The sequence below is a fragment of the Heterodontus francisci genome, chromosome 5 (genome assembly GCF_036365525.1).
Source record: "Heterodontus francisci isolate sHetFra1 chromosome 5, sHetFra1.hap1, whole genome shotgun sequence".
Taxonomy (NCBI): domain Eukaryota; kingdom Metazoa; phylum Chordata; class Chondrichthyes; order Heterodontiformes; family Heterodontidae; genus Heterodontus; species Heterodontus francisci.
In genome coordinates this window covers 188,099,399-188,126,895 of record NC_090375.1, presented here as the reverse complement: position 1 = coordinate 188,126,895, position 27,497 = coordinate 188,099,399, and the positions used below count along the sequence as shown (strand labels likewise).

The 27,497-nt window shown below is 43.0% G+C and overlaps 1 long non-coding RNA gene across 4 annotated transcripts in view; it reads right to left on the bottom strand.

Moving 5' to 3' along the window:
- The window catches only part of LOC137370191 (uncharacterized), a 190,620-nt gene that overhangs the window by 101,864 nt on the left and 61,259 nt on the right, over positions 1-27,497 (bottom strand). For all 4 annotated transcript variants that reach the window (XR_010975105.1, XR_010975104.1, XR_010975103.1 and 1 more), the window contains one exon: positions 821-1,026. This is a non-coding gene — a long non-coding RNA (uncharacterized lncRNA). The remainder of the gene's footprint in view (positions 1-820; positions 1,027-27,497) is intronic.

The window sequence follows — 27,497 nt, the reverse complement described above, 5'->3', positions numbered from 1 at the left end:
TGCTATCCCACTTTGTGCTTTCAAATTACTGCGACTGTACATGTCTAACAAAGAACAAAGAACAAAGAACAGTACAGCACAGGAACAGGCCAATCGGCCCTCCAAGCCTGCGCCGATCTTGATGCCTGCCGAAACTAACACCTTCTGCACTTCCGGGGCCCATATCCCTCTATTCCCTTCCTATTCATATATTTGTCAAGACGTCTCTTAAATGTCGCTATCGTATCTGCTTCCACCACCTCCCCTGGCAGCAAGTTCCAGGCACTCACCACCTTCTGTGTAAAAAACTTGCCTCGCACATCCCCTCTAAACTTTGCCCCTCGCACCTTAAACCTATGTCCCCTAGTAACTGACTCTTCCACCCTGGGAAAAAGCTTCTGACTATCCACTCTGTCCACGCCGCTCATAACTTTGTAAACCTCTATCATGTCGCCCCTCCACCTCCGTCGTTCCAGCGAAAACAATCCGAGTTTTTCCAACCTCTCCTCATAGCTAATGCCCTCCAGACCAGGCAACATCCTGGTAAACCTCCTCTGTACCCTCTCCAAAGCCTCCACGTCCTTCCGGTAGTGTGGCGACCAGAATTGCACGCAATTATCTAAGTGTGGCTTAACTAAGGTTCTGCTCTGAGGTATTTGCCACTGACTGTGGGTGATTTTATCAAGACTTCCTGCTGCACACAAGAACTGTGAGGTATTAGTCAGGTAGTCACCTTGTCACACAGGAGGTTTTTGTGAAAAATGTTTTGGATAGTAAAATTGTCATAACTTTTTAAATTCTAAATTTGATAAATGAATTGAAAAATACGATATTGACTCACAGTTTGAACACCAAGTTGCAAACAGACTCTGCACGTAGTCAAAATCTCCCAAGACAGAAAATTCTCAATCCAAACCACACTGACGTGAGGAAGCAATGAGTGCAAACCTCAGAGGCTTCTACACAAGAAGGAAGCTAAAACTACAGCTAGACTACAGTGGACTCTGGTGCATCTTCTTGCAGCCAACTGCACTGGCAGACACAGACCTAGGAGAAAGAAGAGAATAATTAAACAGAACATTTTAAATGCAATCTTTATAATTTATAGTTTATGAGTTCAATGTAATGTGAGACATGCTTCAGAGGTTGGAAGTAACATTGTATTCATAGGCAAGAAAAGCTTCCATTTATAATTTCAAAAGCAATGAATGTATTTAGCAGTTCCATTTATTAATCAGAATGCCTACAGAATCTAACTGATTAAATTTTCACAAAACAAAATGTGTTTCCCACAAATATTCATCTTAATTACTTGCAGCCTTTTCACCTCAATGTTTTTAAATATAAATTGCAACATTTAAGTGAAGTCAGAAAACACTGATAATCAAGAGAGATCCTGTGGTTTTCTACCTGTGTTTACTTTCTCTTTGCGATATTCAGCATTTTACAGTTTGATAAGATATCAGCTTTGTTTCGTGCATAAGTTACATGGTGGACATATTTACATAATTTTAAAAGTTGAAGAGGAAGTTCAGTACACTTAAGTATTCATGTTATCCAGCCATTAAAGACACAACATGTTTCCTGTGTGTCTGTACCACACAATGAAAATATTCAGACTGCCTTTGATCTGAAATTTGAAGATAAAATTGTATCATTAAAGCAATATTAGCTTTTGCCGTTTCTCATAAGTCTAATTTTCTAGTTTCAATCACAAGATGGGGGTAACTTTTACTTTGCCTGTTAGCATAAAACAGGCAATATTGGATTAGGCGGCCGTCACACATTTCTCTCCATTTTTATTTCAAATATTGACTGTTTTCAACTATCACCCAAAGTCAAAATGGCACCACTGCACCCCCACCCCGTACCTTGGTGACTTTCTCTTGCTGTGTTTCTTGTGGCTGAGGTGAAGAAATGATTACTGCAGACAATCCAAGGCTTCTCCGATCACAAAAAAACCTTGCACAAGGTGTGAAAGATCCAATTCATTTCTGCTTTTAGATGCTCTTCACTGCCATTTTATAAAACAATTTAAAACAATAATGTCGGTTTACTGTTAAAAAAAATGGAGTTTGCTCTATGGGCCTCCGCTCAGGGAGCTAATTTTAAGCACTCCAGTCAAAGCCAACCGAATTATATTGCAAATCAAGAGCATCACCTAGAATCCATGTTTAATTGAATATACCTTAATTTAACACAGCTCAAAAGCTGTTGTTTAACATTTTATTGTGTTAATTGTCTTTCTTCGTATGCAAGTGGAGAGTGTTAATTAGGGTCCTACTTGAGTATATAGAGGGAGCCACTTACTGAAACTGGGCAAAGGTTTAAGTGAGGAGTTACATGTTTATAATCTGTTTACTTTGTAAAATAAATGCAAGACTGAGTAAGGATTGGCTCCAGTATCATCCTTCAACAACAAGCTTTCTGCAATATAATATGGTAGCAGAGAATGATTGCCGAAAGGTGAAGGTTGGAAACTCAGAAGAAGAAAAGAAAATCACATAGAAATCTACAATCCTGGTGGCTATTGTGAAAAGTTGCAGAAAGCAAGTGTAAATTGTCAGGCTATGATTACACTCTGATGTTCTGAGTCTGAACCATATGACCTGTGGAAGAATGAAGTGGATAGTGGACATGAGTTATGACCCTACCAAAAAGGAAACAGGTATGACCTTGGTGTTGTCACTTCCTACCAAAAGCAAAGTCAGAAGTAATCTGTGAACTGAATGCCTGTCAGTGGATACTGATGAAGATTTGGATCTTCTGTTAGAATACTTGGATGAGATTTGCTAGAAAGATGATCATTAAATGCCTATGAGGCGTGGTCAGACTTTGATAGATTTCAAAAAACAGATGGTTATTCAATGGAGAAATGTATCATGGTCTTTAACAGACTGTGTAGAAGACTGAGGAAATTCAATTTGGAGATCCCTGGTTCAGTGCTAACATTTAAATTGGTAAATTGTGTTAGGGCGTTGCATAAGGGCAGGCTCCTGGTTCTAACTGGGGTTTGGTTCTTGGAAAAATACTCCCTGTTTGATCAGATGTCTGCTGCCTTAAAATTCCTGGGGAAATGGTCATTTCCCGCAGCCTTGGTAGAACAAATGGGACATTCTACAATGACACAAAGAATGGAGGACTCAACGATTGCTGGATTTTGAAATGGTCCAGATACTGGACACAGGCATCTATTCAATGGAAAAGTTAAGGACAGAAGAAATGAGGATGAAAGAACCTTTTTAGCAGGCCTGGCTATTACAGCCAAAGACAGAATTGGAACAGCAATAATAAGCGAATGAATCCCAGAAATGCCCAAGAAACAGTTACTAATTGCTTCAGGTGTGACTCAAAGTATCATTATGCAATGAACTGCCCAAAGTGGAGAGGCAGGGTCCTCAAAATGACAAATGACACAAAGGATTGTGAGGTAGAAGAGGAAGATCATGATGAATCTGAGCAAATTGTACTAGCCACAAGGAGTTTTAGTCCTGTGATGAATGTGTTAGTTGTGGATTCATTCAACTGTGCTGTGTTAGATGGTACTTGCACAAAAACAGTATGTGGAACTGATTGCTTAAATTGTTATCTGTATTCACTCAGTAGTGAGGATCGATTGAAGGTTAAGGAGTAAAGAAGTACTACTTGCTTTAGGTTTGGTGATGACAATACGTTGAACTCACTAAAGCGAGTTGTAATTCCATGTAAATAGCTGGAGTAAGCTACTTATCAGTACTGATGTAGTCTCTAGTGAGATACCTTTAGTGTTGAGTAAACTTTCTATGAAAAAGATACAACTGAAACTTGATATGGAGCATGATAAGGCAATTGATTTTTGGAAAGTCAGTGGATTTTCAGTTTACCCACTCAGAGCATTATTGTATCTCCTGAATAAAACCTGATGTTTCTAGTCAGAGTGTTGAAGTATTAATGGCATCAGGTGATAAGAATCAGAGGGGAACAAAAGCAAATTGTCTTAAAGTTACAGAGACAATTTGCTCACCCTTCTTGTCAAAGATTAAAAACCCTGCTAAAGAATGCAGGGGTGATTGAAGAGTATACATCAATAATAAAGATTAGTGAAAAGTGTGAAATCTAAAAAGTATTGGATACAGTCACATCCTATTGTAAGCTTTCCACTGGCATGTGACTTTAACAAGGTAGTTGCCATGGATTTAAAGGTATGGGACAAAGACAAATTTTCATTCTACATTTTATAGACCTAGTCACTAGATTTAGTCTTTCTACAATAATAAGTAGCAAGGACAAAAGGGTGATTATAGATAAAATTATGGAGAAATGGATAGGGACTGCACTTGGGGTACCAGCTAAGTTTCTGACTGATAATGAAGGGGAATTTGCCAATGGCAAGTTCAGAGACATGTGTGAAAACATGGACATTATGGATATGAATATTGCAGCTGAAAACCCTTTCAGCAATGGGATCTGTGAAAGGAATCACGCAGTGATTGCTGCATAAAATCTTAGCTGACCAACAAAACTGCAAGTTGACAACTGCCCTGGTATGGATGGTTCATGCAAATAATTTGCTTCAGATCGTTGGAGAATGTAGTCCCTATCAATTGGTCTTTGGGCGAAATCTCAAATAGCCCTGTGATGTGCAACAGTCCTACTGCTCTAGAAGGTACTACAATTAATTCCTTTTTTTCTGTGCATTTGAATGCTTTACATGCAGGGAGAGGGGCTTTCATCAAGGTTGAGGTCTCTGAGAAACTTCAGAGAGCTCTGAGGCATCGTGTAGAGTCATCTGAGACAGACCAAATCTCCCAAATTAAATTCTATTATAAAAGAGGGTCATGGGGAATGGAAAAGGCGCTGGTAAAGTATTAGGTTGTGATGGTAAGATGGTAGTTATCAAACATGGAAATAAAACTATTAAGGTTCATTCCTCATGATTAATCGGGGTTGATTACAAAATCTCAGAATCTGAGCAGCTGATAGAAGGGAACAAGGCTCTTTATACCTCAAATGCACATGTATTTTGTGACAAAGGTCCTGAGGAGCAGAATACGGTAGATCAAGGGTTGGATAGTAATGTGAGCAGTCATGACGCTCAGAAAAGCTATCGCATCCAAAGGCCAATTGCCCCGAGTTGATACTCGGGTGACGTATATTCCAGAGGGGTCCAGTGAGTGGAGGGATACAACAATTGTGGGATGTGCAGGAAAATCTACTGGCAAGTTTAAATATTGGTTGAATGTTCAGGATGATGGCTAAGAAGCAGTCCGTGGACTGGTAGAATGGGGTGAAAGAGTGGAGAATGAGAAAGTGCAGTGTGTTACGACCGAGATGGGAGTAATGCACTGTCAATTCAGTCCCACTACTCCACAGGTCACAACATATTAGTAAAGTTTTCCACCTACCAGAAATTAGCCAAATTAAAAACACTATTTGTTCCCCAGAATAAAGCACACCAAACCAGATTTCTTTAAACAACAACAACATTTAACTATTTATTAATAAACTAAGTCTTAAACAATAATGATATAACTCTACATATGAAAGGATTCTTTTCAAACTACTTATTCTTCCTAAACCTCATGCATACACACATACATTTAAAAAAAAAGGTTAACCAGGGAAAAAGGATGCTTTGGTTTACAGCTGTTTCTTTGGAATAAAAAGGAAAAAATAAAATGATTGAATTTATCACTTCCTGGTAGTATGTTTCCAGTAAGGTGAGGTAACCCAGAGTCGAATAGTCAGATGCCACTCAAAGTCTCTCCAGGCGAGGTTGATGAACAGTCTGTGATGGGCAGGCTTTCAAGGCAATTTGTCTGCAACAAGCTTTACACAGGTCTTTCAGCAAAGGGTGCAGCAACAAGAATGATGTTTTAAAGTAGCAGTCTAGCAATAGAAGCTATCTTGAGATTTTAGGATCTCCCAAAACACAAGAGGCAACAGGAATCACTCTTGAGGCAGGGATTTAAATTTTAATTTTTAATTTAGAGATACAGCACTGAAACAGGCCCTTCGGCCCACCGAGTCTGTGCCGACCAACAACCACCCATTTATACTAATCCTACATTAACCCCATATTCTTTACCACATCCTACCATTCTCCTACCTACACTAGGGGCAATTTACAATGGCCAATTTACCTATCAACCTGCAAGTCTTTGGCTGTGGGAGGAAACCGGAGCACCTGGAGGAAACCCACGCGGTCACAGGGAGAACTTGCAAACTCCGCACAAGCAGTACCCAGAACTGAACCCGGGTCGCTGGAGCTGTGAGGCTGCAGTGCTAACCACTGCGCTGCTGTGCCGCCGCTCTGATTCTTCAGAGACTAGAGACAATAGGAATCTACTACCTTTAATATGCAGGGCTTCCTCTCTACAAAGTAGTCTTCCTCCACAGAGAATAACAACTCCTCTTTTCCTGGGTCTTTTCCTCTCTCCAGGCAGACCACAGCCACACCTCAAATGTAGGATTTCTTTCCAAGATATGCAAGTCTTCCTTTTCAGGGAAAGGTATTTTTCTCTGGTCTGCAAACAGGTCCCAGCCAGATTTCACTTGCTCCAGGCAGGTTAAAGCAGAGATTCCACTGCATCCTGTTAGTCCAGCTTACTGCTCTTTCACAATGCAAAAGTAAGACAAACTCTAACAATCAAGTCATGTGACCTGTCATTCGCCTGCTAATTTGCTTGGAAATAGGTGCCTTGCTGTCTGTCACATTCAGTTCAAACACCAGGTTTCAGCATTCAATGTTCACAGAAAAATCCTTTTTCTCAGTTTTTAAAAATACACAGAATTCTAAGCTTTCAATTAAAAAAAACTCTTGTGACAAGTGCAAGTTCTAATAGTGGATCTGGAAGTGACACTTGCATTAGGAAACCCAATCACTTGCTGGAGAAAGCCTCCGATAGTGTGAGAAGGAGATCTTACTGTTGTAGTCCTGAAAGACATCAAAGTGCTAGTAAAATCTGTAGTTTGAACAGATTACACAATGAAATGAAGGCTGAAGAACAAGTCTCAGTAGAACTAGAAGCAGAAGTCCTCATGACCATGAGTTTTATTGGCTGTCAAACGTGAGGATAAACTAATGAGAAGCAAAACAAAAGGAGTTAGAGTTGGAATGCTGGAAATGCTCAGCAGGTCTGGCAGCATCTGTGAAGAGAGAAGCAGAGTTAACATTTCAGGGTCACTGACCTGAAACGTTAACACTGCTTCTCTCTCCACAGATGCGCCAGACCTGCTGAGTATTTCCAGCATTTCTTGTTTCTATTTCAGATTTCCAGCATCTGCAGTATATTGCTTTTATTTTAGAGTTGGAAAGCTTTTAGTGTTTATTCTGAGGTACCATATAAGGGACAGCCAGCTTTGTCACATAGATGGATTTATACTGAAAACGTCCTTGTACATGGGACTTAAGGCTAAAGCGAGGCTAGTTGCAAGGAGTTTTGAAGAGCGACTGGGTGATACGAATGTTTGAGGGGACTACCATAGCTGGTAATGTAATCTTAAGTCTTTTTGGCTGTTTTGGCCACATTCATGGGAGTTTAGATCAATTGACATAAAAGCCACATTTGTGCAGGGTAATATTTTTCAAGAAGTGTTTCTGAAACTGCCAAAGAGGCAGCCGATGGAGAAGAAAAACTGTGGAATCTAAACAAATGCATCTATGGCCTTAATGATACTTCCAGGGTATGGTATTTCTCAGTGAGACCTGTTTTGCTGAAAACTGGTTGCAAGATCTGCTTTTAGTTGAACACAATGGGCTGGATTTTATCAACCCCCCGACGTCAGGGGTCGTGGCGGGGTCGGTGGGGGGCCCCGGAAAATATTTCCAGGAGAGGCCTGCCACGCTCCCCGACGTTGGGAAGGCCCCGCCTCATGTTACCATCGCCAGTGGGGCCTCGGAGCGCCCCCCCCCACCCACTGCTCAGCGATGGCACCTTAATTTAAATAAATGTCAATGAACACATAATTACATATCTCGTCGCGACGGCTGTCCCACCCGAATATTCCGGCCAGTTGCCGGAACTCCCACGCCTTCGGATCTCCATTCAGCGATCCGAGGCGGCACATTGGTTGGGAGAGGGGAGGAAGGGAAAACACTTCCTATTGGTTGCAGGGATGGTGGGAAGGGGTTGAGGGTCAAAGTTAATAAAGTTCGGGGGGAAAGTTTGGGATTGCAATAAATGTTTTTTTTGGGGGGAGAGGGCAATTTATATATTGATTACTCTTTGTGGGGGTGGGAGAGGGGATTCAATCTGGTATTAAAATTGTATTTTTATTTTTTGGAGAGCGGGACCTTTAAAAATTGAAATCTAACTGAAGGGCTAAAAATGGCGCCAGACGCCATTGCTGTGGTCGGAGCACCCGCCCCCTCTACGTCATTGGGGAAGGGTGTTCTGCTCCTTCTATGTTAATGAGCCACCGCACGAAGTATCGCGGCGGCTCCGCGGTGCACGTCTCGCGCGTGTGCCGCGCCCTTTTTGAAGCTCAGCGGCGAGCTGTAAAAACTCAGCCAAATGTTTTATTGGTGTCATAAAGGGAAACTTTCAGGCACCTTCATGTTGCATATTGATGATTTCTTAGGTATTGCAGAATTTGAGAAATGTTAAGATTAGGGTAGAATTTAAAATTGGGAGTCAGGCTTGTGGAGCTTTTAAATATATTGATTTAGGTATTAAACAGAGTAGGTCTGGAATAACTTTAAATTAGTAATACTATTTAGAGGGTGTTACTCCTGTCCCAGTCAATCATGCTAGGTCATCACAGAAAGAAGATATATCAAATGAAGAAACAGAGCAATTGTGAAGCTTGATTGGTCAATTCAACTGTGCACTCAGATTCGACCTGATGCTAGTTTTGATGTGTTGGAGTTAAGTACTACGATGAAACACCCAAAAGTCAAGAATGTTTTCAGGGCAAACAAAACATTAAAAAAATTAAATCTGGAGAAATGCATGCTTAAGTTCCCATTCGTAGGTGACCCAAAGAATATGAAACTAGTCACTGCAGTTGGTTTCACAATATTTTTGATGCACGAAAATGGGAAGTGTTGTGCTATAGCTTGAAGCTAAGAAAATAAAAAGGGTTGTTAAGAGTACTTTAGCTACAAGAAACACTGGCTTTTCTGGAGGCAGTGGATATGGGATTCTATTCATCAAATATTTTAGATGCGATTCTGTACAAGGGGCATACTGAAGATAAAATACCCATTGAATGTTATGTAGATTATTCCACAAGGAACAATTATGTACATTCTACAAAGTGCGAGCGAATTAAAGGTTATGGACTGACCTTGCTGGATTGAAACAAATGCTAGAGAGAAAGGAAATCTCAGATTTTAAATGGGTACATGCTAGTCATCAACTATCTCTCTTTTATGAAAAGAAATGCTTGTACAACAAGTGTTACGTGTCCTAGAGGAGGGATGTCTTGCAATGTAATGCTTTGTACAAAATATGGAATTTACTTTGATTTATTTTGAAATGTTAAACTCTTGTCATGTTAGGCCCCCACCTTCCAAGAATGAGGTACATTAATTTTGTCATGAACATTGATTTTAAACTGTTACTGGAGTGAAGAAAGGACTTGTTAAACAGATCAGCCGTGGCTGGAAAATACATTTGCATATTAACAGACAGTGATTGGAAGGGCAAAGGACCATTCCCTGACACATTTAATGCACAATGGACCTTGATCACCAGGTACTGTGGGTAAGAGGAGCATTCCAGAGACTGCTAAGGTGATACAATCCAAGATGTGGTCAGACCAGTTAGTCACTTGGCTACCTGGGGTTTTCTGAATTGTACAAACAGTTTGAACTCAGAAAGACTTTTTGTTCCTGGACTGAGATCTCTCCTGTCTGCTCCCATCTCTTTCTCACAAGCCTCTGAATCCACTGAACACACAGGAACCCCAAGAGAGAAAAGTCCCCTACAGTGAACAAGGTTTAAGAAGAATACTGGGCCCCAACAAAAAGCAAGATCCACCTGCAATCAAGGACTTTACAGTGAGTTTGAAGAACTGTAACAAAAACTCTTCAGATATTTCCTCAAACTTTTCCACTTTATTTTTCTTCTGCTCTTTTCTGTCTCTGTTTGCATGTGTATATCGCGTAAGCATGCTAATGTGGACATGTCATGTATCCTTAGGCGATAACCGAATTAGAGTTTAAGTTCAAGTTTAATAAATGTAAACTTTTTTTTCGTTAACCTAAGAAAGCCGTGAACAAGGATTCACCAAGCGGGAGCTAAAAACAGTGTGTTTAAAATTAAACCCTGTTACGGTAAGACCAGGTGAAGGCTGAAAGGGACCCCTACACCATTCTCACCTAGTCATAACACTCTTAACAGATCCTCTTTTTCTTTAAATAAAAAAATCTTAAGTGTCGAAGCATATGCAGGTGGAGGGTGTTAATTAGGGTCTTGAGTATATATAAGGAGACACTTAATGAAACTGGACAAAGTTTTGAGGGAGGAGTTGCACATTTGTAATCATTTTACTTTGTAAAATAAATGCAAGACTGAGTAAAAGTTTGCTACAGCATAATCCTTCAACAACAAGCTTTCTGGTATATAACACATTGCACCAATTCATTGTTCCTCCAGCCTTTCTACTCATTGTCAAGTGACCTCTGCTGAAAATGGACAAGCTTTCTTATCAGACAGGTAAAACAAGGCTGAGCTATGAGGCCCTATGTAGTCAAATAGTTTGTCAATACTCACTGGAAATCAGTTTTGTTCTGGGCATTAGCCCGTGTTGCACTCTGTCCAAATCTCCTTTTCACTGAAACCTAGAAATGTCATTGGCCTCTATCATAAAATTCTAATCCTTGTTTTCAAATCCCTCCATGGCCTGTCCGCTCCCTCTCTCTAATCTCATCTAGCCATACAACCCTCCAAGAGCTACGCTAACTGTCTCTTGAGCTTGGCGGCTGTGCCTGGGCCCTAAGCTCTGGAATTCCCTCCCAACATTTCTCTGCCTCTCTACCTCACTTACCTCTTTTAAGGCACACTCATTCCTCAGAACCTAACTCTTTGACCAAGCTTTTGGTCATCTGCCCCAATATGTCCTTATGTGGCTCAGTCTCAAATTGTTAACACACCTGCGAAGCGGCTTGGGACGTTTTACCACATTAAAGTTGCAATATAAATAAAAGGTTGTCGTCAATCTTACATTTTGACTATTTAAACAGAGTGTGTGAAGGTGGGCAATTATCAAGCTTCAGTTCTGTCCGCACTCAGTGAAAATCTCCTCCATAGTCTATGCTTGTATATAAAGGATGATCACTGGGGTGAGATCCCCATGTAGGTGATTGGCACTCGTGGGACACCCCTCCTGAAAGAGCTCAATTCCTTCATTTCTTTTATATTAAAAAAAGCAGAAAATATTTGGCAGAAAAGGAGAAAAACATCAAATTAGGATAATAAGGCCCAAGACTCTAATTATAGTCAAGTTTTGTTCAATTGGTTATAAAAAGAAGAAAACCAACATTGATATCTTGTTCGACCTCATTACAGAAAGGAAAATGCTGCATGGCATAACATCCACAATTAAAATAGACCCTTTCATTCCTTTCCAAGAAAAGTATCATTATAATGTGTTTTCTCATGTTAAAATGTTAAAACATGTGGCTTACAAGTTAACAGCATTAGGTAAATATCTTGGTGTTTATTATTCTTTATGAATTTATCCACGAACGTAACTTGTTGAGTTTAAAACTGTTTATATGCTGCAATAATTAAATCAGTTTCTATCCATTAACCAGTTCTGAAATGAGTGCATTCTTACAGGGACCCAGTGCACAAACATTAACTCTGATGCCCTTTCCTGTAATGCTGTAGCTATTTTCTTCCATCCTCTTCACTCCCCCATATCTTTCATATGTTGGGTGAAGGGACTTGACTTGTACTTTTCCCTTAAAGTGGTAATCACTGCTGTCTTCAAACTCAATTTCTAGACCATTAGTTAACTCTGTCAGAAACTATAGTCTTGCACAGGGAACATTCCTGGATAAGAGGCACTAACTCATAGTATGCTGTTCTTCAATTCAAAAACACTAAATCAAATTGTCTGTTCATTCAAATTCAAATTTTTTGACTGAAAGAAAAACTCTTAAAAATGCCCAATTCAAATTTTTTCAAGCAAACCGTAATGTTGAACTAATACACCGCTTGGCTAGTTCCCATTAGGGTATGTGTGTTTTTCCCACTTTATGCTAGCAATTGGAAACTGCAGTTCCTTAAAATCCTGTACAATCCATTTCAAATTTAATGTTACCTAGAGCATTAGACCCATAGAGCAAGCTCCTTCCAACAAAGCTTGTACCAATGTCATTGTCTTAAACTTTTCCCAGTTTGCAGCATTGCTACTGTTCAAGATTCAATTGTCTTCCACAATGGGGAAGGATTTTAACAGTCCTGATTTACACTGGAAACTAGAAATCAAAGACAAGGAGAGACAGTTACAATTGTCACCAACACCCTGAAATCTTCTGATATCTGCTGGCAGCAGGTACAATTCCTGCTACTGGTGTGGGTTCGGAACACTTCCCCCACCCTCTACCACCTCATCTCCAAGAAGTATCACAGAATCACAGAATTGTTACAGTGAAGGAGGCCATTTGGCCCATCGTGTCTGCACCAGCTCTCTGAAAGTGCAATTCCCTCAGTTCCATTCCCCCGCCTTCTCCCTGTAACCCTGCACATTCTTCCTTTTCATAAAACAGTCTAATTCCCTTTTGAATGCTTTAATTGAACCTGTCTCCACCATGTTCTCAGACAGCGCATTCCAGTCTTTAACCACTCGCTGCATGAAAAAGTTTTCCCTCATGTCACTTTTGCTTGTGTTACCAAATACTTTAAAGCTGTGCCCTTTCGTTCTCGATCCTTTCACAAGTGGGAACAGTTTCTCTCTATCTACTCTGTCCAGACTCCTCATGATTTTGAATACCTCTATAAAATCATCTCTCAGCCTTCTCTTCTGCAAGGAAAACAGTCCTAACTTCTCCAATCTATCTTCATAACTGAAGTTCTTCACCCTGGAACCATTCTCATGAATCTTATCTGTGCTCTCTCCAATGCCGTCACACCTTTCCTAAAGTGCAGTGCCCAGAACTGGACACAATACTCCAGTTAAGGCTGAACTAGTGTCAAGGCATCAACTTAAAATGTTGCTCAAAGCTCTTTGCTGCAGTTCCAAAGAAGGGTGTAGAAATGGATGTTCTGTAGACATTATGGTTAGAGGGGGGGATTTTCCTCTGAGGCAGTTTTGGAATTCCATCTGACCAAGCTGACCCTGTTGAGACCCCTATAGGGCCAAGGTTCATGAAACTTGCAGGGTGGGCTCCCCTCTGCATCGCAGCTTCACAGAGCAAGTCCACTACCATCCATTGGAGAGGTTCAGAAGCATTGGCTCACTGCAGCACTCGAATGGGGAAGGGCAGAAATTAAAGATGGTCAAGGGTCCTTGAAAATACTCAAATAAGAACATAAGAGCATAAGAACTAGGAGCAGGGGTAGGCAATTCAGCCCCTCGAGCCTGCCCTTCCATTCAATATGATCATGGCTGATCTCATCTCGGCCTCAACTCCACTTCCCTGCCTGTTCTCCATAATCCTTCAACCCATGACTAATTAAAAATCTGTCTATCTCCTCCTTAAATTTACTCAATGTCACGGCATCCACCGCACTCTGGGCTAGTGAATTCCACAGATTCACAACACTTTGAGAGAAGCAATTTCTCCTCATCTCTGTTTTAAGTCAGCTACCCCTTATCCTAAAACTATGATCTCTCATTCTAGATTGCCCCACAAGAGGAAACATCCTCTCTACGTCTACTTTGTTATTCCCCTTAATCATCTTATATACCTCAATTAGATCTCCTCTCATTCTTCTAAACTCCAGAGAGTAAAGGCCTAAAACTGCTCAATCTCTCTTCATAAGCCAAACCTCTCATCCCTGGAATAAAGCTAGTGAACCTCCTCTGAACTGCTTCCAATGCAACTACATCCCTCCTCAAGTAAGGGGAGCAAAACTGTATGCAATACTCCAGGTGTGGTCTCACTAATGCCTTGTATAGTTGCAGCAACACTTCCCTACTTTAATATTCTATTCCTTTAGCAATAAATGCCAAAATTCCATTAGCCTTCCTTATTACCTGCTGCACCTGCATACTTGCTTTCTGTGATTCATGCACGAGGACACCCAGATCCCTCTGCACCAAAGCACTCTGAAGCTTCTCTCCATTTAGATAATAATTTGCCTTTCTATTCTTCCGACCAAAATGGATAACCTCACACTTATCCACATTAAACTCCATCTGCCAAATTTTGGCCCATTCACCTAACCTGTCCATATCCATTTGTAAATGTCTTATTTCATTATTGCAACTTACTATCCCACCTATTTTAGTGTCATCTGCAAATTTGGCTATAGTACCTTCTATCTCTGCATCCAAGTCATTAATATAGATTGTAAATAGTTGGGGCCCAAGGACCGAACCCTGTGGCACCCCACTAGTTACATCTTGCCAACCAGAAAAGGACCCATTTATCCCGACTCTCTGTTTTCTGTTGGTTAGCCAATCCTCTATCCAAGCTAATAAATTGCCCCTAACCCCATGTGATCTTACCTTGTGTATTAACCTTTTGTGCGGCACCTTATCAAATGCCTCTGGAAGTCCAGATATACTACATCTACAGGATCCCCATTATCCAATTTGCCTGTCACAGCTTCGAAGAACTCCAGCAAATTAGTCAAACGTGATTTACCCTTCATAAAACCATGCTGACTCTGATGGATTGTGTTTTGACTTTCTAAATGTCCTGTTATTACTTCCTTAATAATGGATTCTAACAATTTCCCAACGACAGATCTTAAACTAACTGGTGTATAGTTTCCTACTTTCTGCCTCCCTCCCTTTTTGAATAAGGACGTTACATTAGCTTTTTTCCAATCTACTGGAACCTTTCCCGGATCCAGGGAATTTTGGAATATTATAACCAATGAATCCACTATCTCCGCTACCACTTCCTTTAGGACCCAAGGTTGTAGGCCATCAGGCCTTGGGGACTTGTCTGCCTTCAATCCCAATAGTTTGCTCAGTACTTTTTCCCTAGTGATGATGATTGTTCTAAGTTCCTCTCTTTCTATAACCTCTGCATTACCTGTTACTATTGGGATGGTACTAGTGTCCTCCACCGTGAAAACTGAGCAAAATACTGATTTAGTGCCTTCGCCATTTCTGTGTTCCCCTCTATTAACTCCCCAGTCTCATCCTCCAAGGGACCAACATTCACTTTAGTTACTCTCTTACCTTTTATATACTTATAGAAGCTTTTGCTATCTGTTTTTATATTTTGCACGAGTTTTCTTTCATAATTTACCTTTGCTCTTTTTCTTACTTTTCAGTAACCCTTTGTTGATCTTTAAAAGTTTCCCAATCTTCCAGCCTGCCACTGGCCTTTGCAATATGGTATGCCTTAGTTTTTGTCTTTATGTTATCCTTAACTTCCTTGCTTAGCCATGGATGTTTTTTCCCCCTCTTAGAATCTTTCTTCCTCTCTGGAATATATATTTTTTTTCTTTTTTTAATTCATTCATGGGATGTGGGCGACGCTGACCAGGCCAGCATTTATTGCCCATCCCTAATTGCCCTTGAGAAGGTGGTGGTGAGCTGCCTTCTTGAACCGCTGCAGTCCATGTGGGGTAGGTACACCCACAGTGCTGTTAGGAAGGGAGTTCCAGGATTTTGACCCAGCGACAGTGAAGGAACGGCGATATAGTTCCAAGTCAGGATGGTGTGTGATGGAGGGGAACTTGCAGGTGGTGGTGTTCCCATGTATGTGCTGCCCTTGTCCTTCTAGTTGGTAGAGGTCGCGGGTTTGGAAGGTGCTGTCTAAGGAGTCTTGGTGCATTGCTGCAGTGCATCTTGTAGATGGTACACACTGCTGCCACTGTGCATCGATGGTGGAGGGAGTGAATGTTTGTAGATGGGGTGCCAATCAAGTGGGCTGCTTTGTCCTGGATGGTGTCGAGCTTCTTGAGTGTTGTTGGAGCTGCACCCATCCAGGCAAGTGGAGAGTATTCCATCACACTCCTTACTTGTGCCTTGTAGATGGTGGACAGGCTTTGGGGAGTCAGGAGGTGAGTTACTCGCCTCAGGATTCCTAGCCTCTGACCTGCTCTTGTAGCAACGGTATTTATATGGCTACTCCAGTTCAGTTTCTGGTCAATGGTAGCCCCTAGGATGTTGATAGTGGGGGATTCAGCGATGGTAATGCCGTTGAATGTCAAGGGGAGATGGTTAGATTCTCTCTTGTCTGAGATAGTCATTGCCTGGCACTTGTGTGGCGCGAATGTTACTCGCCACTTATCAGCCCAAGCCTAGATATTGTCCAGGTCTTGCTGCATTTCTACACGGACTGCTTCAGTATCTGAGGAGTCGCGAATGGTGTTGAACATTGTGCAATCATCAGCGAACATCCCCACTTCTGACCTTATGATTGAAGGAAGGTCATTGATGAAGCAGCTGAAGATGGTTGGGCCTAGGCCACTACCCTGAGGAATTCCTGCAGTGATGTCCTGGAGCTCAGATGATTGACCTCCAACAACCAGAACCATCTTCCTTTGTGCTAGGTATGACTCCAGCCAGTGGAGGGTTTTCCCCCTGATTCCCATTGACCTCAGTTTTGCTAGGGCTCTTTGATGCCATACTCGGTCAAATGCTGCCTTGATGTCAAGGGCAGTCACTCTCACCTCACCTCTTGAGTTCAGCTCTTTTGTCCATGTTTGAACCAAGGCTGTAATGAGGGCAGCAGTTGAGTGGCCCTGGCGGAACCCAAACTGAGCGTCACTGAGCAGGTTGTTGCTAAGCAAGTGCCGCTTGATGGCTCTGTTGATGACACCTTCCATCACTTTATTGATGATTGAGAGTAGGCTAATGGGGCGGTAGTTGGACGGATTGGATTTGTCCTGCTTTTTGTGTACAGGACATACCTGGGCAATGTTCCACATTGCAGGGTAGATGCCAGTGTTGTAGCTGTACTGGAACAGCTTGGCTAGGGGCGCAGCAAGTTCTGGAGCACGGGTCTTCAGTACTATTGCCGGAATATTGTCAGGGCCCATAGCTTTTGCAGTATCCAGTGCCTTCAGTCGTTTCTTGATATCACATGGAGTGAATCGAATTGGCTGAAGTCTGGCATCTGTGATGCTGGGGACATCAGGAGGAGGCCGAGATGGGTCATTAGCTTGGCACTTCTAGCTGAAGATTGTTGCAAATGCTTCAGCCTTATCTTTCGCACTGATGTGCTGGGCTCCCCCATCACTGAGGATGGGGATATTTGTGGAGCCACCTCCTCCAGTTAGTTGTTTAATTGTCCACCACCATTCACGGCTGGATGTGGCAGGACTGCAGAGCTTAGATCTGATCCATTGGTTATGGGATCGCTTAGCTCTGTCTATCGCATGCTGCTTACGCAGTTTGGCATGCAAGTAGTCCTGGGTTGTAGCTTCACTAGGTTGACACCTCATTTTGAGGTATTCCTGGTGCTGCTCCTGGCATGCCCTCCTGCACTCTTCATTGAACCAGGTTTGGTCTCCTGGCTTGATGGTAATGGTAGAGTGGGGGATCTGCCGGGCCATGAGGTTACAGATTGTGGTTGAGTACAATTCTGCTGCTGCTGATGGCCCACAGCGCCTCATGGATGCCCAGTTTTGCATTGCTAGGTCTGTTCGAAATCTATCCCATTCAGCACGGTGATGGTGCCACACAACACGATGGACGGTATCCTCAATGTGAAGGCAGGACTTCGTCTCCACAAGGACTGTGCGGTGGTCACTCCTACCAATACAATCATGGAAAGAAGCATCTGCAGCAGGCAGATTGGTGAGGATGAGGTCAAGTATGTTTTTCCCTCGTGTTGGTTCCCTCACCACCTGCCGCAGACCCAGTCTAGCAGCCATGTCCTTTAGGACCCGGCCAGCTCAGTCAGTAGTGGTGCTACCGAGCTACTCTTGGTGATGGACATTGAAGTCCCCCACCCAGAGTACATTTTGTGCCCTTGCCACCCTCAGCGCTTCCTCCAAGTGGTGTTCAACATGGAGGAATACTGACTCATCAGCTGAGGGAGGGCGGTAGGTGGTAATCAGTAAGAGGTTACCTTGCCCATGTTTGACTTGATGCCATGATACTTCATGGGGTCCGGAGTCGATGTTGAGGACTCCCAGGGCAACTCCCTCCCTACTGTATACCACTGTGCCACCACCTCTGCTGGGTCTGTCCTGCCGGTGGGACAGGACGTACCCGGGGATGGTGATGGCAGTGTCTGGGACATTGTCTGTAAGGTATGATTCTGTGAGTATGACTATGTCAAGCTGTTGCTTGACTAGTCTGTGGGACAGCTCTCCCAACTTTGGCACAAGCCCCCAGATGTTAGTAAGGAGGACTTTGCAGGGTCGACAGGGCTGGGTTTGTCATTGTCGTTTCCGGTGCCTAGGTTGATGCCAGGTGGTCCGTCCTGTTTCATTCCTTTTTATAGACTTTGTAGCGGTTAGGTACAACTGAATGGCTTGCTAGGCCATTTCAGAGGGCATGTAAGAGTTAACCACATTGCTGTGGATCTGGAGTCACATGTAGGCCAGACCAGGTAAGGACAGCAGATTTCCTTCCCTAAAGGACTTTAGTGAACCAGATGGGTTTGTGGATTTTTACAACAATCGACAATGGTTTCATGGCCATCATTAGACTAGCTTTTAATTCCAGATTTATTAATTAAGTTCAAATTCCACCTTCTGCTGTGGTGGGATTCGAACCCATGTCCCCAGAGGAATACCCTGGGTCTCTGGGTTACTAGTCCAGTGGTAATACCACTACGCCACCACCTACCCTTTTGTTGGGAGGAATTGAATATCTCCTTAAACATCTGCCATTGCTCATCAACTGTCCTACCTTTTAGTCTTCCTGCCCAGTCCACTAGGGCCAAATCTGTCCTTATGCCTATGTAATTGCCTTTGTTTAACTCCAGAATGCTAGTATGGGACTCCAGTTTCTCGCCCTCAAACTGAATTTGAAATTCTAGCATGCTATGATCACGCTTCCCTAGATGATCCTTAACTATGAGATCATTAATTCATCCCACCTCAGTACACAATACCAAATCTAGAATAGCCTGTTCCCTGGTTGGTTCCACAACATATTGCTCCAAAAAATAATCTCTAGTACATTCAATGAACTCTCCCTTGTGGCTACCTTTGCCAATCTGATTAATCCAGTCTATATGCATATTAAAATCACCCATGAATATTGCCATACCTTTCTTACAAGCCCCCAGTATTTCCTGGTTTATACTGTGCCCCACTGTGTAACTACTGTTTGGGGACCTATTACTCCCACCAGGGACTTCTTTCCCATGCTAGTTCTTATTTCTACCCAGACTGATTCTACGTCTTGATCTCCAGTGCCTATATCATTTCTCACTGCAGCACCTACTCTTCCTTTACTAACAAAGCTACACTTCCTCCTTTTCCTTCCTGCCTAGCCTTCCAAAATATTGAGTACCCTTGCATATTCAATTCCCAAACCTGGTTTCCCTGCAACGACATCTCAATAATCGCCACTAAATGATACCCATTCATCTCTATTTGCGCTGTTAACTGATTTATTTTATTCCAAATGCTTCATGCATTCAGATATAAAACCTTTAAGTTTGTTCTATTCACACGTTCTGTCCCTTCCTTTTATTTTCTGGTAACAATCAGCCTCACCACTAGCTTGCACACCTACCTTCTCCTTTAACTTTGACTTCCTAATTTTCCATGCAACTGAACCCTCGCCTCCACTATTTAGTTTAAAGTCCTATCTACAGCCCTATTTATGCGATTCGCCTGGACCCTGGTCCCATCATGATTCAGATGGAGCCCGTCCCATTAGAACAGCTCCCTCCTTCCCCAGTACTGGTGCCAATGTCCCATGATTTCGAACCCATTTCTCCCACACCAATCTTTTGCTATCGCTATTGTTAAGGCCACCAGAATAAGCCAGCACAGCATTTTGCTCAACTTGACATGAGGGGAGAAGAGTGGCAGAGGTGACCACAACCAGGCTCCTCCCTCATTCAGGGCCTTCAGTGACTGGGCTGCCACCACCACTCTTTTGTTCTTACCTGGAGCCAATGGTATTATGGCAGGAAGATAGGGAAACCCCACCATCATATAAATGCAGTGGGTCTATAAAGTGGTGACGACCAAGATTCCTACTGAGATAGCAGAAGGGAGGAATCTTGCCAATCCTGATTTTAAGGATAGTAGACATCCTTTCTCCATTCTCCCTGCTACACCATGTTCTACCACTTGATTTTGAGTGGCACAGCAGAGGAAATACAGGCCTTATGTCTTATAAAGAAATGTTTCAACTTATGTTAAGAGCTTGAAATGTCAGCTTGACTCAGTTGGTACTCTTCTTGCCTTTGAAGATTCAGGTTTCATTCGACTGCAGGACCAATGGGAGTATGGCATTGTCCAGCTTAGGTATGGACACGTCTAGTATCGGAACAATCATTGCTTAGAGCTGGAGTATTGCATCCAATTCTGGGTGCCGCACTTTTGCAAAGGTGTGAGGGCATTGGAGAGAGGATAGAAAAGATTCACGAGACTGGTTCCAGGGATGAAGAGCCTGCATTCATGGTTTTGAGATTTCCAACCAAAGGCACATTGTGGTTTATGCATCTGGCTGTTAGATTTAAGAGAAGTTGGGTTTGTGCATTTGATGTTTTGTTCGGAAGTGACATAAATGACAAGAATTTGTAGCAAACTTAATGGGGACATGGATATTTCTGGAGAACAGAGCCTTTCCTGCAAAATCACAGCAGTTGATCACCCGTGGGTGGTGATGTCTTTGCAGGCACAGAGACTTCATCAGTGCAAGCAATGTCAGGGGCCCAGACTGTTCATAGGAAGGACGCAAATCCTTTAGCTCTCACCTTAGATCATTTTGGAGAATGGGAGATCACCTCAGCTTCTGTTATTTCCCCTTAAGCAGACAAAGGTACAAAAAGGCCAATTGGTTCATTTAAGCCTGACCCACCCTGACCTGATGCAAACTGTATATGCTATCAATCTACTTCCCCCACCCACCAGTGTATATTCTCCTCAGAGAGGCAAAAGAAAAGAAATTCCTCCAGCAGTGCCATGCTCACTCAGTACTGCACTGGAGTGACATCTAGAGAGCTTGTTCTAGTGCTGGAGTGGGGATTGAACATACAACCGCCTGACTTGGGAGACAATGGTGCTACCCACTGAGCCCAGGCTGACATGCTGAGAGGCCTCATTCTAAATGATTGAACAATGCATCTCTAACAATACCCTGCAGCAACCTACCTATGACTGAAGGGGCTTATAGCTTCCAGTTTCTGATTTATTGCTCTTTTTAAATATAGGTACCACCTGGTCTCTGTTCTGTGGGAACAATCCCAAGTCGCTGTTAAGTAGATGAGCCAGTAGTTTGCATAATTGTCTCCCATTTCTTTTCTCACCTCAGACCAAACACCCTAAGAGTCAGCAAGGCAACCTGGTTCGAGACCCTAAATCTGCATCCATTTCTACACATTCAATTTTAACATCACCACTATGATAAGTGAACATCATGGTCAGTAGCGAGGACTAATGCAAAGTAACCATTTGACATCTCAGCCATAAGCCATATCTTCAGACTCCAACCAAACCATTAAAACCTAATCAGGATACACTTGCCTACCCTCCAGTTTGTAAAATGATAACGTGGGCGAGTTGGCCACAATGAGGAGTAAAACAGCTTATTATCCATGAACTACCACAACTGTTAAAGGGAGGTTATGCCATATGGAAATTCCAACAGTTCTTTGTTTCAGGTCCATTCTGGTAAACACCACACAATAACAACTTGCATTTATATAGCACCTTTAATGTAATAAAACATCCCAAGGTGCTCTGCAGGAGCATAATCAGACAACAATTGACACCAAGCTAAAGAAGGAGACATTGGGACAGAAGAAGAGGTTTGGAGATGGAATTCCAAAGCTTAGGGCCGAGATATCTGAAGACATGGGGCTGGATTTTACCATCGGGGGATGGGACTTCACCACCGACGTAGAAGTCGATGGCAAACCCGCTTCCGGCTAGCCCAGGGATCCGACCCACATTTTACAGGTCCCCGGGCTTTAATTGTCCCGAGGCAGGACTTCCACCCACTTGAGGGAGGAGGTCCCACCTCAGTCCGAGCAGCACCACCAGGAGCAGTGGCGACTGCTGGGACTGCAGCTCAGCCGACACCATGGAGCCAGGTCTTCTGGTAAGTTGGGCTTGCCTCGCTGGGGGTTGATCAGTCGTGGCGGCGAGGCAAGGGTAGTCATTTGGGGGAGGAGGGGACGTCTTCAGTCCCGGGAGTGGGTTGAGAGGCAGGGACGCCCCTCAATCAGGCACCCTGTGCCTGAGTGCCATGGCACTCACCCCGGCATGCGGAAAGGCTGGCAGCTATCACTGGGCGGCCTTTCACGTCCCCAGTATGCCCGCTTGCCATGGGTAAAAGACTTAAGGGCCTTAATTAGCCTTGAACGGGTGGGCCGTTTCCCCCCCACCCCTACCCCCACCTCCCGCCATGAAGTTGGCCGATGGCGGGAGTGGGGCGGGAGGGCCTCCTGGAGCCTCCTGCTCAATTTTACGTTGCCCCCGCTACCATCACACCCGCTAGGGCAGCGTAAAATTCAGCCCACTGTCACCAATGGTGGTAAAAAGGAAAAGAGGGGTGCACGACAGACAGAGTTGGAGGAATGGAGCATTTTCGGAGAGCTCTAAGGCCAGAAGAAGTTACAGAAATGGGGAGCAGTGAGTCCAGGGAGGGATTTGAACACAAGGATGAGAAGGGTCGATAACCAAAGGCCACAAATTTAAGGTAATTGGCAAAAGAATCAAAGGTGACACACGGAAACATTTTATATACAGCAGATTATTGTGATCTGGAAAGCACTGCCTGAAAGGGTGGTGGAGGCAGATGCACTAGTGGCTTGCAAAAGAGAATTGGATAAATGTTTCAAGGGAGAAAATTTACAAGGCTATGGAGAAAGAGTAGGAGAGTGGGATTAATTGGATAGGTCTGCCAAAGAACTGGCAGAGGCACAATAGGCCAAATGGCCTCTTTCTGTGCTGTATCAACTATTTCAGTCTTCCCAGTATTTAATTGGAGAAAATTTCATACTAACTTACGATTTAGGAGCTGAAGTAGGCCATTCGACCCCTCGAGCCTGCTGCACCATTCAATAAGATCATAGCTGATCTGTTTGTGTTTCAAATTCCACGCTCCCATTTACCCCCGGGAATCTTTGATTCCCTTGCCTACTAAGAATCTATCTACCTCCACCTTAAAATTATTCAATGACCCCGCCTTCACCACCTTCTGAGGCAGAGAGTTCCAAAGTCACACAACCCTCTGAGAGAAAAAATCTCTCCTCATCTCTATCCTAAAAGGGCGACCCCTAATTTTAAAACAGTGCCCCCTAGTTCTGGACTCCCCGACAAGAGGAAACATCCTTTCCACATCCACCTTGTCAAGACCGTTCAGGATCTTGTATACTTCATCTCGGACTGGATGTTGGACAAGCAATCTGACAATTTAGAGACAGTGGAGGGGTCGAGGGAGGTGGTGGTGAGCTGAGTATGATCAGCATACATGTGGAGCATAATGTTGTGTCTTTGGATGGTGTCGCCCATAGGCAGCATGTAGATGAGAAATAGGAGGGAGCTGCAGTCTGAACCCCCAGTTGGTCCAACCTCATATATAAAGAACGGCCAGTTAGATGAGGTATCAGAAACCAGCCAGTGTCCTTGGAACTGTTTCTCATTGTGACTCAGGGTTTTCAAGACACTGGGTGTTGGGTGAGTAAATTGGATAAACAATAATTAAAATCAGGTCATTTTGAGCTAAGTTTGCAATACAGTAACCTATTCAATAAATTCAAGCAACTTCAATCAGTATTCAACATGTGCTGCAGAAATTCCAGGTAGAATTTTTAATTACTGGTCATGCAATAGACATTTCTAGGAAAATAAGTTAATAAAGGTCTTAGAACGTATACAGTAAAAAGGTAGTAATATGTAATTTTGCTTTGAATTATATTTTCAGAGCACAGAGATTGAGTTATATCAGCTCAAAAAAGAAAGTTGAATGAACATGGAAAGAAAGTTTCTAGTTTGGTGCGTTTTAATTCAAGGTGGTGTGAACACTATCAATTGATCTCAGATTTAAGTGCCTCGTCTGGAATGCTTGACAAACAAATTTTCTCATGAATTATACATATAATAACCATAAGTAATGGGGGCTGGAAAGAGTGCAGGTATTTCCATCACCTAGGGGTGAAAGTTCTGCACATAAGCTACAGGACGGTTCACTGAAGCAAGTAATGGATTGGGCCTGCATCAGCAAGAAATTATTGTGTAAAATCATCATGATTATTCATATGGCACAATATAACACTAATTAAAAGTATAAAAATTTTATTGATCAGTGAGACATTTAACCCATTGAGTGCGGAGTTTGCAAGTTCTCCCTGTGACTGCGTGGGTTTCCGCCGGGTGCTCTGGTTTCCTCCCACAGCCAAAGACTTGCAGGTTGATAGGTAAATTGGCCATGGTAAATTGCCCTTAGTGTAGGTAGTTAGTAGGAGAATTGAGGGAAGGTGTGGATGTGGTAGGGAATATGGGATTAATGTAGGATTAGTATAAATGGGTGGTTGTTGGTTAGCACAGACTTGGTGGGCCGAAGGGCCTGTTTCAGTGCTGTATCTCTAAAAAAAAAACATGTATGGCTTGGGGATAATCTGGTGTATATATCTTACTCTGACTCTCCCATCTCAACAATACTTTAACACCTAGCATCGCATCAGACTGTCAAGCTCTCCTTCTATGGACTGCATAAAGCTTTGCAGCACCTTTTTCCTCAGCATCATGCTCCCGAACCTCCTGATCAACTCTAACGTCCCTCAGCTTTGGTATCTTGGTGCATTTTTTGGATAAAATAACAATTCAGCTGGGCCCTTTCCCATCATTGTGTGTATCGTCTATACATGGCCACAAATGGCAACAACACCTCCTTCCCGTCTTTACCCTCGGCCATCGGTTTCTCCAAGGATTGGTTTTGTCTTTCCACTTCCCCATTATCCTGTGGCCATTTAGGTGTTACTCTGTCATGGTGAATACCTGTGATTTGCATGTAATCGGCAAAGGTCTGTGAACTGAATTGTGGCCATTGTCTGAATACAAAGTGACTGGTAGACCACGCCTTGCAAATATTTAAGTCAATGCAAACAACGTTTTCTCTGCCATTGTAGACTTCATTAGCACATACTCATAATCATGTCTTTAATAGTCAATCACCACTAGTATGGACTCTCCTGATGGAAATGGACCTAAGAAGTCAACTGCTACATCCTCCCATGGTCCAGGCGGTAACAGTGTACTGTGTACTGGTTCTGGTGGATTGGGGCTATGGACAAGTTGACATCCATGACATGTTTTGACAAACTGTTCCATATGTTTCTCCATCCCTGGCCACCATACTTTAGTTCATAAGTTTTGCTTAGTACCAACCACTCCCAAATGACCCTCATGAGCTAGCATCACCAGTCTAGGCCTAAGTTTTTGTGGCACTATAAGTCTGTTATCTCTGAGAATACACTTCCCAATTGTGCACAGTTCATCTCGTATAACAAAATATGCTCTGAATGCATCTTCACCTTGTCTCACAGTTGTACTACTTCCATCCCTCTTTCCTTTACATGGTTTGCCACAATTCCCACTTTGTTCAGCTTTGCTCCTGTACTTCTTGGCGAAATGGTCTCAGTCCTAACATTTTCTATATATCTGTCCCTTGGCAGGGCAGCAATCATCTTCCATAGGACCCCAAGCTGCTACATCTGAAACACACTCTCTTTTGTTGTGTACATTTATGCCTACCTGGATTCCATTGTGTCACTTGATTAACCTCAGATTTTGTCGTGCCGTTGATGGGAATGGGACCAAGTTTCAGGCTGTGAACCTGTCCATCCACTGCTTTCAATGCAGCCGCTATCTTTAAAGTGTCATCCAACATGAAGTCACTTCCTCTTTCCAGCAACCTACATTGCAACTTATCCGACTGGCAATGTTGGACCACCTGATCCATTATTTGGTTATTCAGATTCGTCGCAACATAACTGCATCCATCCGACACCTGCCTCAAACTAGTCACAAATTGGGCTACTGTTTCCCCCTCTTTCTGTCTAATATCATGCAGGCCTCCACCGGCCAAGAATGAGGCACATTAATTTTGCCACATGGACATTAGATTTCAAATTGTTGCTGGGAAGAAGAGAAGGCCTGTGACAAGTGGATGCCAGGCCCCTGGCTGAAAAGACATTTTTGTATCTTAACAGACAGTGCTTGTAGACAATACAATCCACAAACAGATGTCGGCAAACCAGTTAGTCACATGACTAACCTGTTTGGCAGTCTGGGTTTTTTCTGAATTTTAGAGTTTGACCTAAAAGCCTGCAGAAAGCTCTTTGCTCCTGGATTGAAAAGACCTCTCCTGGCTGGCTCACCACAGCCTCTCCTGTCTGCTCCCATCTCTTTCTCACTGAACTCCAAAAAGGGACTGAAGACACATGAACCCCAAAACAGAAAAGTCTCCTACAGTGAACAAGGTTTAAGAAGAATACTGGGCCCCAATGAAAAGCAAGACCCACCGATAATCAAGGACTCTACAGTGAGCTCAAAGAACTCAGATATTGCCTGAAACCTTTCCACTTTAATTTTTCTTCTGCTCTTTTCTGTCTCTATTTGCATGTAGGTCACTCAACCCCTCGAGCCTGCTCCGCCATTCAATAAGTTCATAGCTGAACAGATTACTCCACATTTCCACCTACCACGATAACCTTCCACCCCCTTGCTTATCAAGAATCTATCTCCTCTACCTTAAAAATATTCGAAGGTTCTGCTTCCACTGCCTTTTGAGGAAGAGAATCCCAAAGACTCACGACCCTCTGAGAGAAAAAAGTTCTCCTCACCTCAGTCTTCAATGGGCGACGCCTTATTTTTAAACAGTGACCTCTAGATCAAGATTCTCCCACAAGGGGAAACATCCTTTCCACATTCACCCTGTCAAGACCCCTCAGGATCTAATATGTGTCTTATTAGATCTTATTAGTCGCCTCTTACTCTTCTAAATTCCAGCAGATACAAGCCTAGACTGTCCAATCTTTCCTCATAAGACAGCTCACCCATTCCAGGTATTAGTCCAGTAAACCTTCTCTGTGCTGCCTCCAACACACTTACATCCTTCCTTAAGTAAGCAGACCAGTGCTGTACATAGTACTCCAGATGTGGTCTCACCAATGCCCTGTATAGCTGAAGCAAAACCTCCCTACTTTTGTATTCAATTCCCCTCACGATAAACGATAACATTCTGTTAGCTTTCCTAATTACATGCTGTGCCTGCATACTAACCTTTTGCGATTCATGCACTAGGACACTCTCACT